This window comes from Oncorhynchus mykiss, chromosome 11 (genome assembly GCF_057628025.1).
Source record: "Oncorhynchus mykiss isolate SJ-2025 chromosome 11, ASM5762802v1, whole genome shotgun sequence".
Classification (NCBI taxonomy): Eukaryota; Metazoa; Chordata; class Actinopteri; order Salmoniformes; family Salmonidae; genus Oncorhynchus; species Oncorhynchus mykiss.
Genome location: NC_143032.1, coordinates 1,534,123 through 1,549,300, shown reverse-complemented (window position 1 = coordinate 1,549,300; position 15,178 = coordinate 1,534,123).

Sequence of the window (15,178 nt, the reverse complement as noted above, 5' to 3'; positions counted from 1 at the left end):
AGTCCCTCTATCCTATCCTTTCCCCAGTCATCGAGGACCAGTCCCTCTATCCTATCCTTTCCCAGTCATCGAGGACCAGTCCCCCTATCCTATTCTTTCCCCAGTCATCGAGTACCAGTCCCTCTATCCTATCCTTTCCACAGTCATCGAGGACCAGTCCCTCTATCCTATCCTTTCCCCAGTCATCGAGGACCAGTCCCTCTATCCTATGCTTTCCCCAGTCATCGAGGACCAGTCCCTCTATCCTATCCTTTCCCCAGTCATCAGGGACCAGTCCCTCTATCCTATCCTTTCCCCAGTCATCTATCCTTCCCCAGTCATCGAGGACCTCTCCCCCAATCCTATCCTTTCCCCAGTCATCGAGGACCAGTCCCCAAATCCTATCCTTTCCTAAGTCATCGAGAACTAGTCCCTCTATCCTATCCTTTCCCCGGTCATTGAGGACCAGTCCCTCTATACTATCCTTTCCCCAGTAATCGAGGACCAGTCCCTCTATCCTATCCTTTCCCCAGTCATCGAGGACCAGTCCCCCTATCCTATTCTTTCCCCAGTCATCGAGGACCAGTCCCTCTATCCTTTCCCCAGTCATCGAGGACCAGTCCCCCTATCCTATCCTTTCCCCAGTCATCGAGGACCAGTCCCTCTATCCTTTCCCCAGTCATCGAGCACCAGTCCCTCTATCCTATCCTTTCCCCAGTCATCGAGGACCAGTCCCTCTATCCTATCCTTTTCCCAGTCATCGAGGACCAGTTCCTCTATCCTATCCTTTCCCCAGTCATCGAGGACCAGTCCTTATATCCTATCCTTTCCCCGGTCAACGAGGACCAATCCCTCTATACTATCCTTTCCCCAGTCATCGAGGACCAGTCCCTCTATCCTATCCTTTTCCCCAGTTATCGAGGACCAGTCCCCCTATCCTATCCTTTCCCCAGTCATCGAGGACCAGTCCCCCTATCCTATGCTTTCCCCAGTCATCGAGGAATAGTCCCTCTATCCTATCCTTTCCCCAGTCATCGAGGACCAGTCCCTCTATCCTATCCTTTCCCCAGTCATCGAGGACCAGTCCCTCTATCCTATCCTTTCCCCAGTCATCGAGGACCAGTACCCCTATCCTTTCCTTTCCCCAGTCATCGAGGACCAGTCCCTCTATCCTTTCCCCAGTCATCAAGGACCAGTCCCTCTATCCTTTCCCCAGTCATCGAGGACCAGTCCCTCTATCCTATCCTTTCCCCAGTCATCAAGGACCAGTCCCCCTATCCTATCCTTTCCCCAGTCATCGAGGACCAGTCCCTCTATCCTTTCCCCAGTCATCGAGGACCAGTCCCTCTATCCTTTCCCCAGTCATCGAGGACCAGTCCCTCTATCCTTTCCCCAGTCATCGAGGACCAGTCCCTCTATTCTATCCTTCCCCAGTCATCGAGGACCAGTCCCTCTATCCTATCCTTTCCCCAGTCATCGAGGACCAGTCCCCCTATCCTATCCTTTCCCCAGTCATCAAGGACCAGTCCCTCTATCCTATCGTTTCTCCAATCAGCGAGGACAAGTCACCCTATCCTATCCTTTCCCCAGTCATCGAGGACCAGTCCCTCTATCCTTTCCCCAGTCATCGAGGACCAGTCCCTCTATCCTTTCTCCAGTCATCGAGGACCAGTCCCTCTATCCTATCCTTTCCCCAGACATCGAGGACCAGTCCCTCTATCCTATCCTTTCCCCAGTCATCGAGGACCAGTCCCTCTATCCTATCCTTTCCCCAGTCATCGAGGACCAGTCCCTCTATCCTATCCTTTCCCCAGTCATCGAGGACCAGTCCCTCTATCCTATCCTTTCCCCAGTCATCGAGGACCAGTCCCTCTATCCTATCCTTTCCCCAGTCATCGAGGACCAGTGCCTCTATCCGATCCTTTCCCCAGTCATCGAGGACCATTCCCTCTATCCTATCCTTTCCCCAGTCATAGAGGACCAGTACCCCTATCCTTTCCTTTCCCCAGTCATCGAGGACCAGTCCCTCTATCCTTTCCCCAGTCATCAAGGACCAGTCCCTCTATCCTTTCCCCAGTCATCGAGGACCAGTCCCTCTATCCTATCCTTTCCCCAGTCATCAAGGACCAGTCCCCCTATCCTTTCCCCAGTCATCGAGGACCAGTCCCTCTATCCTTTCCCCAGTCATCGAGGACCAGTTCCTCTATCCTATCCTTTCCCCAGACATCGAGGACCAGTCCCTCTATCCTATCCTTTCCCCAGTCATCGAGGACCAGTCCCTCTATCCTATCCTTTCCCCAGTCATCGAGGACCAGTCCCTCTATCCTATCCTTTCCCCAGTCATCGAGGACCAGTCCCTCTATCCTATCCTTTCCCCAGTCATCGAGAACCAGTCCCTCTATCCTATCCTTTCCCCAGTCATCGAGGACCAGTGCCTCTATCCGATCCTTTCCCCAGTCATCGAGGACCATTCCCTCTATCCTATCATTTCCCCAGTCATAGAGGACCAGTACCCCTATCCTTTCCTTTCCCCAGTCATCGAGGACCAGTCCCTCTATCCTTTCCCCAGTCATCAAGGACCAGTCCCTCTATCCTTTCCCCAGTCATCGAGGACCAGTCCCTCTATCCTATCCTTTCCCCAGTCATCAAGGACCAGTCCCCCTATCCTTTCCCCAGTCATCGAGGACCAGTCCCTCTATCCTTTCCCCAGTCATCGAGGACCAGTCCCTCTATCCTTTCCCCAGTCATCGAGGACCAGTCCATCTATCAATTCCCCAGTCATCGAGGACCAGTCCCTCTATCCTATCCTTCCCCAGTCATCGAGGACCAGTCCCTCTATCCTATCCTTTCCCCAGTCATCGAGGACCAGCCCCCCTATCCTATCCTTTCCCCAGTCATCAAGGACCAGTCCCTCTATCCTATCGTTTCTCCAATCAGCGAGGACAAGTCACCCTATCCTATCCTTTCCCCAGTCATCGAGGACCAGTCCCTCTATCCTTTCCCCAGTCATCGAGGACCAGTCCCTCTATCCTTTCCCCAGTCATCGTGGACCAGTCCCTCTATCCTATCCTTTCCCCAGTCATCGAGGACCAGTCCCTCTATCCTATCCTTTCCCAGTCATCGAGGACCAGTCCCCCTATCCTATTCTTTCCCCAGTCATCGAGTACCAGTCCCTCTATCCTATCCTTTCCACAGTCATCGAGGACCAGTCCCTCTATCCTATCCTTTCCCCAGTCATCGAGGACCAGTCCCTCTATCCTATGCTTTCCCCAGTCATCGAGGACCAGTCCCTCTATCCTATCCTTTCCCCAGTCATCAGGGACCAGTCCCTCTATCCTATCCTTTCCCCAGTCATCTATCCTTCCCCAGTCATCGAGGACCTCTCCCCCAATCCTATCCTTTCCCCAGTCATCGAGGACCAGTCCCCAAATCCTATCCTTTCCTAAGTCATCGAGAACTAGTCCCTCTATCCTATCCTTTCCCCGGTCATTGAGGACCAGTCCCTCTATACTATCCTTTCCCCAGTAATCGAGGACCAGTCCCTCTATCCTATCCTTTCCCCAGTCATCGAGGACCAGTCCCCCTATCCTATTCTTTCCCCAGTCATCGAGGACCAGTCCCTCTATCCTTTCCCCAGTCATCGAGGACCAGTCCCCCTATCCTATCCTTTCCCCAGTCATCGAGGACCAGTCCCTCTATCCTTTCCCCAGTCATCGAGCACCAGTCCCTCTATCCTATCCTTTCCCCAGTCATCGAGGACCAGTCCCTCTATCCTATCCTTTTCCCAGTCATCGAGGACCAGTTCCTCTATCCTATCCTTTCCCCAGTCATCGAGGACCAGTCCTTATATCCTATCCTTTCCCCGGTCAACGAGGACCAATCCCTCTATACTATCCTTTCCCCAGTCATCGAGGACCAGTCCCTCTATCCTATCCTTTTCCCCAGTTATCGAGGACCAGTCCCCCTATCCTATCCTTTCCCCAGTCATCGAGGACCAGTCCCCCTATCCTATGCTTTCCCCAGTCATCGAGGAATAGTCCCTCTATCCTATCCTTTCCCCAGTCATCGAGGACCAGTCCCTCTATCCTATCCTTTCCCCAGTCATCGAGGACCAGTCCCTCTATCCTATCCTTTCCCCAGTCATCGAGGACCAGTACCCCTATCCTTTCCTTTCCCCAGTCATCGAGGACCAGTCCCTCTATCCTTTCCCCAGTCATCAAGGACCAGTCCCTCTATCCTTTCCCCAGTCATCGAGGACCAGTCCCTCTATCCTATCCTTTCCCCAGTCATCAAGGACCAGTCCCCCTATCCTATCCTTTCCCCAGTCATCGAGGACCAGTCCCTCTATCCTTTCCCCAGTCATCGAGGACCAGTCCCTCTATCCTTTCCCCAGTCATCGAGGACCAGTCCCTCTATCCTTTCCCCAGTCATCGAGGACCAGTCCCTCTATTCTATCCTTCCCCAGTCATCGAGGACCAGTCCCTCTATCCTATCCTTTCCCCAGTCATCGAGGACCAGTCCCCCTATCCTATCCTTTCCCCAGTCATCAAGGACCAGTCCCTCTATCCTATCGTTTCTCCAATCAGCGAGGACAAGTCACCCTATCCTATCCTTTCCCCAGTCATCGAGGACCAGTCCCTCTATCCTTTCCCCAGTCATCGAGGACCAGTCCCTCTATCCTTTCTCCAGTCATCGAGGACCAGTCCCTCTATCCTATCCTTTCCCCAGACATCGAGGACCAGTCCCTCTATCCTATCCTTTCCCCAGTCATCGAGGACCAGTCCCTCTATCCTATCCTTTCCCCAGTCATCGAGGACCAGTCCCTCTATCCTATCCTTTCCCCAGTCATCGAGGACCAGTCCCTCTATCCTATCCTTTCCCCAGTCATCGAGGACCAGTCCCTCTATCCTATCCTTTCCCCAGTCATCGAGGACCAGTGCCTCTATCCGATCCTTTCCCCAGTCATCGAGGACCATTCCCTCTATCCTATCCTTTCCCCAGTCATAGAGGACCAGTACCCCTATCCTTTCCTTTCCCCAGTCATCGAGGACCAGTCCCTCTATCCTTTCCCCAGTCATCAAGGACCAGTCCCTCTATCCTTTCCCCAGTCATCGAGGACCAGTCCCTCTATCCTATCCTTTCCCCAGTCATCAAGGACCAGTCCCCCTATCCTTTCCCCAGTCATCGAGGACCAGTCCCTCTATCCTTTCCCCAGTCATCGAGGACCAGTTCCTCTATCCTATCCTTTCCCCAGACATCGAGGACCAGTCCCTCTATCCTATCCTTTCCCCAGTCATCGAGGACCAGTCCCTCTATCCTATCCTTTCCCCAGTCATCGAGGACCAGTCCCTCTATCCTATCCTTTCCCCAGTCATCGAGGACCAGTCCCTCTATCCTATCCTTTCCCCAGTCATCGAGAACCAGTCCCTCTATCCTATCCTTTCCCCAGTCATCGAGGACCAGTGCCTCTATCCGATCCTTTCCCCAGTCATCGAGGACCATTCCCTCTATCCTATCATTTCCCCAGTCATAGAGGACCAGTACCCCTATCCTTTCCTTTCCCCAGTCATCGAGGACCAGTCCCTCTATCCTTTCCCCAGTCATCAAGGACCAGTCCCTCTATCCTTTCCCCAGTCATCGAGGACCAGTCCCTCTATCCTATCCTTTCCCCAGTCATCAAGGACCAGTCCCCCTATCCTTTCCCCAGTCATCGAGGACCAGTCCCTCTATCCTTTCCCCAGTCATCGAGGACCAGTCCCTCTATCCTTTCCCCAGTCATCGAGGACCAGTCCATCTATCAATTCCCCAGTCATCGAGGACCAGTCCCTCTATCCTATCCTTCCCCAGTCATCGAGGACCAGTCCCTCTATCCTATCCTTTCCCCAGTCATCGAGGACCAGCCCCCCTATCCTATCCTTTCCCCAGTCATCAAGGACCAGTCCCTCTATCCTATCGTTTCTCCAATCAGCGAGGACAAGTCACCCTATCCTATCCTTTCCCCAGTCATCGAGGACCAGTCCCTCTATCCTTTCCCCAGTCATCGAGGACCAGTCCCTCTATCCTTTCCCCAGTCATCGTGGACCAGTCCCTCTATCCTATCCTTTCCCCAGTCATCGAGGACCAGTCCCTCTATCCTATCCTTTCCCAGTCATCGAGGACCAGTCCCCCTATCCTATTCTTTCCCCAGTCATCGAGTACCAGTCCCTCTATCCTATCCTTTCCACAGTCATCGAGGACCAGTCCCTCTATCCTATCCTTTCCCCAGTCATCGAGGACCAGTCCCTCTATCCTATGCTTTCCCCAGTCATCGAGGACCAGTCCCTCTATCCTATCCTTTCCCAAGTCATCAGGGACCAGTCCCTCTATCCTATCCTTTCCCCAGTCATCTATCCTTCCCCAGTCATCGAGGACCTCTCCTCCAATCCTATCCTTTCCCCAGTCATCGATGACCAGTCCCCAAATCCTATCCTTTCACAAGTCATCGAGGACTAGTCCCTCTATCCTATCCTTTCCCCGGTCATCGAGGACCAGTCCCTCTATACTATCCTTTCCCCAGTAATCGAGGACCAGTCCCTCTATCCTATCCTTTCCCCAGTCATCGAGGACCAGTCTCCCTATCCTATTCTTTCCCCAGTCATCGAGGACCAGTCCCTCTATCCTTTCCCCAGTCATCGAGGACCAGTCCCCCTATCCTATCCTTTCCCCAGTCATCGAGGACCAGTCCCTCTATCCTTTCCCCAGTCATCGAGCACCAGTCCCTCTATCCTATCCTTTCCCCAGTCATCGAGGACCAGTCCATCTATCCTATCCTTTTCCCAGTCATCGAGGACCAGTTCCTCTATCCTATCCTTTCCCCAGTCATCGAGGACCAGTCCTTATATCCTATCCTTTCCCCGGTCAACGAGGACCAATCCCTCTATACTATCCTTTCCCCAGTCATCGAGGACCAGTCCCTCTATCCTATCCTTTTCCCCAGTTATCGAGGACCAGTCCCCCTATCCTATCCTTTCCCCAGTCATCGAGGACCAGTCCCCCTATCCTATGCTTTCCCCAGTCATCGAGGAATAGTCCCTCTATCCTATCCTTTCCCCAGTCATCGAGGACCAGTCCCTCTATCCTATCCTTTCCCCAGTCATCGAGGACCAGTCCCTCTATCCTATCCTTTCCCCAGTCATCGAGGACCAGTACCCCTATCCTTTCCTTTCCCCAGTCATCGAGGACCAGTCCCTCTATCCTTTCCCCAGTCATCAAGGACCAGTCCCTCTATCCTTTCCCCAGTCATCGAGGACCAGTCCCTCTATCCTATCCTTTCCCCAGTCATCAAGGACCAGTCCCCCTATCCTATCCTTTCCCCAGTCATCGAGGACCAGTCCCTCTATCCTTTCCCCAGTCATCGAGGACCAGTCCCTCTATCCTTTCCCCAGTCATCGAGGACCAGTCCCTCTATCCTTTCCCTAGTCATCGAGGACCAGTCCCTCTATCCTATCCTTCCCCAGTCATCGAGGACCAGTCCCTCTATCCTATCCTTTCCCCAGTCATCGAGGACCAGTCCCCCTATCCTATCCTTTCCCCAGTCATCAAGGACCAGTCCCTCTATCCTATCGTTTCTCCAATCAGCGAGGACAAGTCACCCTATCCTATCCTTTCCCCAGTCATCGAGGACCAGTCCCTCTATCCTTTCCCCAGTCATCGAGGACCAGTCCCTCTATCCTTTCCCCAGTCATCGAGGACCAGTCCCTCTATCCTATCCTTTCCCCAGACATCGAGGACCAGTCCCTCTATCCTATCCTTTCCCCAGTCATCGAGGACCAGTCCCTCTATCCTATCCTTTCCCCAGTCATCGAGGACCAGTCCCTCTATCCTATCCTTTCCCCAGTCATCGAGGACCAGTCCCTCTATCCTATCCTTTCCCCAGTCATCGAGGACCAGTCCCTCTATCCTATCCTTTCCCCAGTCATCGAGGACCAGTGCCTCTATCCGATCCTTTCCCCAGTCATCGAGGACCATTCCCTCTATCCTATCCTTTCCCCAGTCATAGAGGACCAGTACCCCTATCCTTTCCTTTCCCCAGTCATCGAGGACCAGTCCCTCTATCCTTTCCCCAGTCATCAAGGACCAGTCCCTCTATCCTTTCCCCAGTCATCGAGGACCAGTCCCTCTATCCTATCCTTTCCCCAGTCATCAAGGACCAGTCCCCCTATCCTTTCCCCAGTCATCGAGGACCAGTCCCTCTATCCTTTCCCCAGTCATCGAGGACCAGTCCCTCTATCCTTTCCCCAGTCATCGAGGACCAGTCCATCTATCAATTCCCCAGTCATCGAGGACCAGTCCCTCTATCCTATCCTTCCCCAGTCATCGAGGACCAGTCCCTCTATCCTATCCTTTCCCCAGTCATCGAGGACCAGCCCCCCTATCCTATCCTTTCCCCAGTTATCAAGGACCAGTCCCTCTATCCTATCGTTTCTCCAATCAGCGAGGACAAGTCACCCTATCCTATCCTTTCCCCAGTCATCGAGGACCAGTCCCTCTATCCTTTCCCCAGTCATCGAGGACCAGTCCCTCTATCCTTTCCCCAGTCATCGTGGACCAGTCCCTCTATCCTATCCTTTCCCCAGTCATCGAGGACCAGTCCCTCTATCCTATCCTTTCCCAGTCATCGAGGACCAGTCCCCCTATCCTATTCTTTCCCCAGTCATCGAGTACCAGTCCCTCTATCCTATCCTTTCCACAGTCATCGAGGACCAGTCCCTCTATCCTATCCTTTCCCCAGTCATCGAGGACCAGTCCCTCTATCCTATGCTTTCCCCAGTCATCGAGGACCAGTCCCTCTATCCTATCCTTTCCCCAGTCATCAGGGACCAGTCCCTCTATCCTATCCTTTCCCCAGTCATCTATCCTTCCCCAGTCATCGAGGACCTCTCCCCCAATCCTATCCTTTCCCCAGTCATCGAGGACCAGTCCCCAAATCCTATCCTTTCCCAAGTCATCGAGGACTAGTCCCTCTATCCTATCCTTTCCCCAGTCATCGAGGACCAGTCCCTCTATACTATCCTTTCCCCAGTAATCGAGGACCAGTCCCTCTATCCTATCCTTTCCCCAGTCATCGAGGACCAGTCCCCCTATCCTATTCTTTCCCCAGTCATCGAGGACCAGTCCCTCTATCCTTTCCCCAGTCATCGAGGACCAGTCCCCCTATCCTATCCTTTCCCCAGTCATCGAGGACCAGTCCCTCTATCCTTTCCCCAGTCATCGAGCACCAGTCCCTCTATCCTATCCTTTCCCCAGTCATCGAGGACCAGTCCCTCTATCCTATCCTTTTCCCAGTCATCGAGGACCAGTTCCTCTATCCTATCCTTTCCCCAGTCATCGAGGACCAGTCCTTATATCCTATCCTTTCCCCGGTCAATGAGGACCAATCCCTCTATACTATCCTTTCCCCAGTCATCGAGGACCAGTCCCTCTATCCTATCCTTTTCCCCAGTTATCGAGGACCAGTCCCCCTATCCTATCCTTTCCCCAGTCATCAAGGACCAGTCCCTCTATCCTATCCTTTTCCCCAGTTATCGAGGACCAGTCCCCCTATCCTATCCTTTCCCCAGTCATCGAGGACCAGTCCCCCTATCCTATGCTTTCCCCAGTCATCGAGGAATAGTCCCTCTATCCTATCCTTTCCCCAGTCATCGAGGACCAGTCCTTATATCCTATCCTTTCCCCGGTCAATGAGGACCAATCCCTCTATACTATCCTTTCCCCAGTCATCGAGGACCAGTCCCTCTATTCTATCCTTTTCCCCAGTTATCGAGGACCAGTCCCCCTATCCTATCCTTTCCCCAGTCATCGAGGACCAGTCCCCCTATCCTATCCTTTCCCCAGTCATCGAAGACCAGTCCCTCTATCCTATCCTTTCCCCAGTCATCGAGGACCAGTCCCCCTATCCTATCCTTTCCCCAGTCATCGAGGACCAGTCCCTCTAATCCTTTCCCCAGTCATCGAGGACCAGTCCCTCTATCCTATCCTTTCCCAGTCATCGAGGACCAGTCCCTCTATCCTTTCCCCAGTCATCGAGTACCAGTCCCTCTGTCCTATCCTTTCCCCAGTCATCAAGGACCAGTCCCTCTATCCTATCGTTTCTCCAATCAGCGAGGACAAGTCACCCTATCCTATCCTTTCCCCAGTCATCGAGGACCAGTCCCTCTATCCTTTCCCCAGTCATCGAGGACCAGTCCCTCTATCCTTTCCCCAGTCATCGAGCACCAGTCCCTCTATCCTATCCTTTCCCCAGTCATCGAGGACCAGTCCCTCTATCCTATCCTTTTCCCAGTCATCGAGGACCAGTTCCTCTATCCTATCCTTTCCCCAGTCATCGAGGACCAGTCCTTATATCCTATCCTTTCCCCGGTCAATGAGGACCAATCCCTCTATACTATCCTTTCCCCAGTCATCGAGGACCAGTCCCTCTATCCTATCCTTTTCCCCAGTTATCGAGGACCAGTCCCCCTATCCTATCCTTTCCCCAGTCATCAAGGACCAGTCCCTCTATCCTATCCTTTCCCCAGTCATCGAGGACCAGTCCCCCTATAATATCCTTTCCACAGTCATAGAGGACCAGTCCCCCTATCCTATCCCTCTATACTATCCTTTCCCCAGTAATCGAGGACCAGTCCCTCTATCCTATCCTTTCCCCAGTCATCGAGGACCAGTCCCCCTATCCTATTCTTTCCCCAGTCATCGAGGACCAGTCCCTCTATCCTTTCCCCAGTCATCGAGGACCAGTCCCCCTATCCTATCCTTTCCCCAGTCATCGAGGACCAGTCCCTCTATCCTTTCCCCAGTCATCGAGCACCAGTCCCTCTATCCTATCCTTTCCCCAGTCATCGAGGACCAGTCCCTCTATCCTATCCTTTTCCCAGTCATCGAGGACCAGTTCCTCTATCCTATCCTTTCCCCAGTCATCGAGGACCAGTCCTTATATCCTATCCTTTCCCCGGTCAATGAGGACCAATCCCTCTATACTATCCTTTCCCCAGTCATCGAGGACCAGTCCCTCTATCCTATCCTTTTCCCCAGTTATCGAGGACCAGTCCCCCTATCCTATCCTTTCCCCAGTCATCAAGGACCAGTCCCTCTATCCTATCCTTTCCCCAGTCATCGAGGACCAGTCCCCCTATAATATCCTTTCCACAGTCATAGAGGACCAGTCCCCCTATCCTATGCTTTCCCCAATCATCGAGGACCAGTCCCCCTATCCTATCCTTTCCCCAGTCATCGAAGACCAGTCCCTCTATCCTATCCTTTCCCCAGTCATCGAGGACCAGTCCCCCTATCCTATCCTTTCCCCAGTCATCGAGGACCAGTCCCTCTAATCCTTTCCCCAGTCATCGAGGACCAGTCCCTCTATCCTATCCTTTCCCAGTCATCGAGGACCAGTCCCTCTATCCTTTCCCCAGTCATCGAGTACCAGTCCCTCTGTCCTATCCTTTCCCCAGTCATCAAGGACCAGTCCCTCTATCCTATCGTTTCTCCAATCAGCGAGGACAAGTCACCCTATCCTATCCTTTCCCCAGTCATCGAGGACCAGTCCCTCTATCCTTTCCCCAGTCATCGAGGACCAGTCCCTCTATCCTTTCCCCAGTCATCGAGGACCAGTCCCTCTATCCTATCCTTTCCCCAGTCATCGAGGACCAGTCCCTCTATCCTATCCTTTCCCCAGTCATCGAGGACCAGTCCCTCTATCCTATCCTTTCCCCAGTCATCGAGTACCAGTCCCTCTATCATATCCTTTCCCCAGTCATCGAGGACCAGTCCCTCTATCCTATCCTTTCCCCAGTCATCGAGGACCAGTCCCTCTATCCTATGCTTTCCCCAGTCATCGAGGACCAGTCCCTCTATCCTATCCTTTCCCCAGTCATCAAGGACCAGTCCCTCTATCCTATCCTTTCCCCAGTCATCGAGGACCAGTCCCCCTATAATATCCTTTCCCCAGTCATCGAGGACCAGTCCCCCTATCCTATGCTTTCCCCAGTCATCGAGGACCAGTCCCCCTATCCTATGCTTTCCCCAGTCATCGAGGACCAGTCCCCCTATCCTATATTTTCCCCAGTCATCGAGGACCAGTGCCCCTATCCTATGCTTTCCCCATTCATCGAGGACCAGTCCCTCTATACTATCCTTTCCCCAGTAATCGAGGACCAGTCCCTCTATCCTATCCTTTCCCCAGTCATCGAGGACCAGTCCCCCTATCCTATTCTTTCCCCAGTCATCGAGGACCAGTCCCTCTATCCTTTCCCCAGTCATCGAGGACCAGTCCCCCTATCCTATCCTTTCCCCAGTCATCGAGGACCAGTCCCTCTATCCTTTCCCCAGTCATCGAGCACCAGTCCCTCTATCCTATCCTTTCCCCAGTCATCGAGGACCAGTCCATCTATCCTATCCTTTTCCCTGTCATCGAAGACCAGTTCCTCTATCCTATCCTTTCCCCAGTCATCGAGGACCAGTCCTTATATCCTATCCTTTCCCCGGTCAACGAGGACCAATCCCTCTATACTATCCTTTCCCCAGTCATCGAGGACCAGTCCCTCTATCCTATCCTTTTCCCCAGTTATCGAGGACCAGTCCCCCTATCCTATCCTTTCCCCAGTCATCGAGGACCAGTCCCCCTATCCTATGCTTTCCCCAGTCATCGAGGAATAGTCCCTCTATCCTATCCTTTCCCCAGTCATCGAGGACCAGTCCCTCTATCCTTTCCCCAGTCATCGAGGACCAGTCCCCCTATCCTATCCTTTCCCCAGTCATCGAGGACCAGTCCCTCTATCCTTTCCCCAGTCATCGAGCACCAGTCCCTCTATCCTATCCTTTCCCCAGTCATCGAGGACCAGTCCCTCTATCCTATCCTTTTCCCAGTCATCGAGGACCAGTTCCTCTATCCTATCCTTTCCCCAGTCATCGAGGACCAGTCCTTATATCCTATCCTTTCCCCGGTCAATGAGGACCAATCCCTCTATACTATCCTTTCCCCAGTCATCGAGGACCAGTCCCTCTATCCTATCCTTTTCCCCAGTTATCGAGGACCAGTCCCCCTATCCTATCCTTTCCCCAGTCATCAAGGACCAGTCCCTCTATCCTATCCTTTCCCCAGTCATCGAGGACCAGTCCCCCTATAATATCCTTTCCACAGTCATAGAGGACCAGTCCCCCTATCCTATGCTTTCCCCAATCATCGAGGACCAGTCCCCCTATCCTATCCTTTCCCCAGTCATCGAAGACCAGTCCCTCTATCCTATCCTTTCCCCAGTCATCGAGGACCAGTCCCCCTATCCTATCCTTTCCCCAGTCATCGAGGACCAGTCCCTCTAATCCTTTCCCCAGTCATCGAGGACCAGTCCCTCTATCCTATCCTTTCCCAGTCATCGAGGACCAGTCCCTCTATCCTTTCCCCAGTCATCGAGTACCAGTCCCTCTGTCCTATCCTTTCCCCAGTCATCAAGGACCAGTCCCTCTATCCTATCGTTTCTCCAATCAGCGAGGACAAGTCACCCTATCCTATCCTTTCCCCAGTCATCGAGGACCAGTCCCTCTATCCTTTCCCCAGTCATCGAGGACCAGTCCCTCTATCCTTTCCCCAGTCATCGAGGACCAGTCCCTCTATCCTATCCTTTCCCCAGTCATCGAGGACCAGTCCCTCTATCCTATCCTTTCCCCAGTCATCGAGGACCAGTCCCTCTATCCTATCCTTTCCCCAGTCATCGAGTACCAGTCCCTCTATCATATCCTTTCCCCAGTCATCGAGGACCAGTCCCTCTATCCTATCCTTTCCCCAGTCATCGAGGACCAGTCCCTCTATCCTATGCTTTCCCCAGTCATCGAGGACCAGTCCCTCTATCCTATCCTTTCCCCAGTCATCAAGGACCAGTCCCTCTATCCTATCCTTTCCCCAGTCATCGAGGACCAGTCCCCCTATAATATCCTTTCCCCAGTCATCGAGGACCAGTCCCCCTATCCTATGCTTTCCCCAGTCATCGAGGACCAGTCCCCCTATCCTATGCTTTCCCCAGTCATCGAGGACCAGTCCCCCTATCCTATATTTTCCCCAGTCATCGAGGACCAGTGCCCCTATCCTATGCTTTCCCCATTCATCGAGGACCAGTCCCTCTATACTATCCTTTCCCCAGTAATCGAGGACCAGTCCCTCTATCCTATCCTTTCCCCAGTCATCGAGGACCAGTCCCCCTATCCTATTCTTTCCCCAGTCATCGAGGACCAGTCCCTCTATCCTTTCCCCAGTCATCGAGGACCAGTCCCCCTATCCTATCCTTTCCCCAGTCATCGAGGACCAGTCCCTCTATCCTTTCCCCAGTCATCGAGCACCAGTCCCTCTATCCTATCCTTTCCCCAGTCATCGAGGACCAGTCCATCTATCCTATCCTTTTCCCTGTCATCGAAGACCAGTTCCTCTATCCTATCCTTTCCCCAGTCATCGAGGACCAGTCCTTATATCCTATCCTTTCCCCGGTCAACGAGGACCAATCCCTCTATACTATCCTTTCCCCAGTCATCGAGGACCAGTCCCTCTATCCTATCCTTTTCCCCAGTTATCGAGGACCAGTCCCCCTATCCTATCCTTTCCCCAGTCATCGAGGACCAGTCCCCCTATCCTATGCTTTCCCCAGTCATCGAGGAATAGTCCCTCTATCCTATCCTTTCCCCAGTCATCGAGGACCAGTCCCTCTATCCTATCCTTTCCCCAGTCATCGAGGACCAGTCCCTCTATCCTATCCTTTCCCCAGTCATCGAGGACCAGTACCCCTATCCTTTCCTTTCCCCAGTCATCGAGGACCAGTCCCTCTATCCTTTCCCCAGTCATCAAGGACCAGTCCCTCTATCCTTTCCCCAGTCATCGAGGACCAGTCCCTCTATCCTATCCTTTCCCCAGTCATCAAGGACCAGTCCCCCTATCCTATCCTTTCCCCAGTCATCGAGGACCAGTCCCTCTATCCTTTCCCCAGTCATCGAGGACCAGTCCCTCTATCCTTTCCCCAGTCATCGAGGACCAGTCCCTCTATCCTTTCCCCAGTCATCGAGGACCAGTCCCTCTATCCTATCCTTCCCCAGTCATCGAGGACCAGTCCCTCTATCCTATCCTTTCCCCAGTCATCGAGGACCAGTCCCAATACCCTATCCTTTCCCCAGTCATCAAGGACCA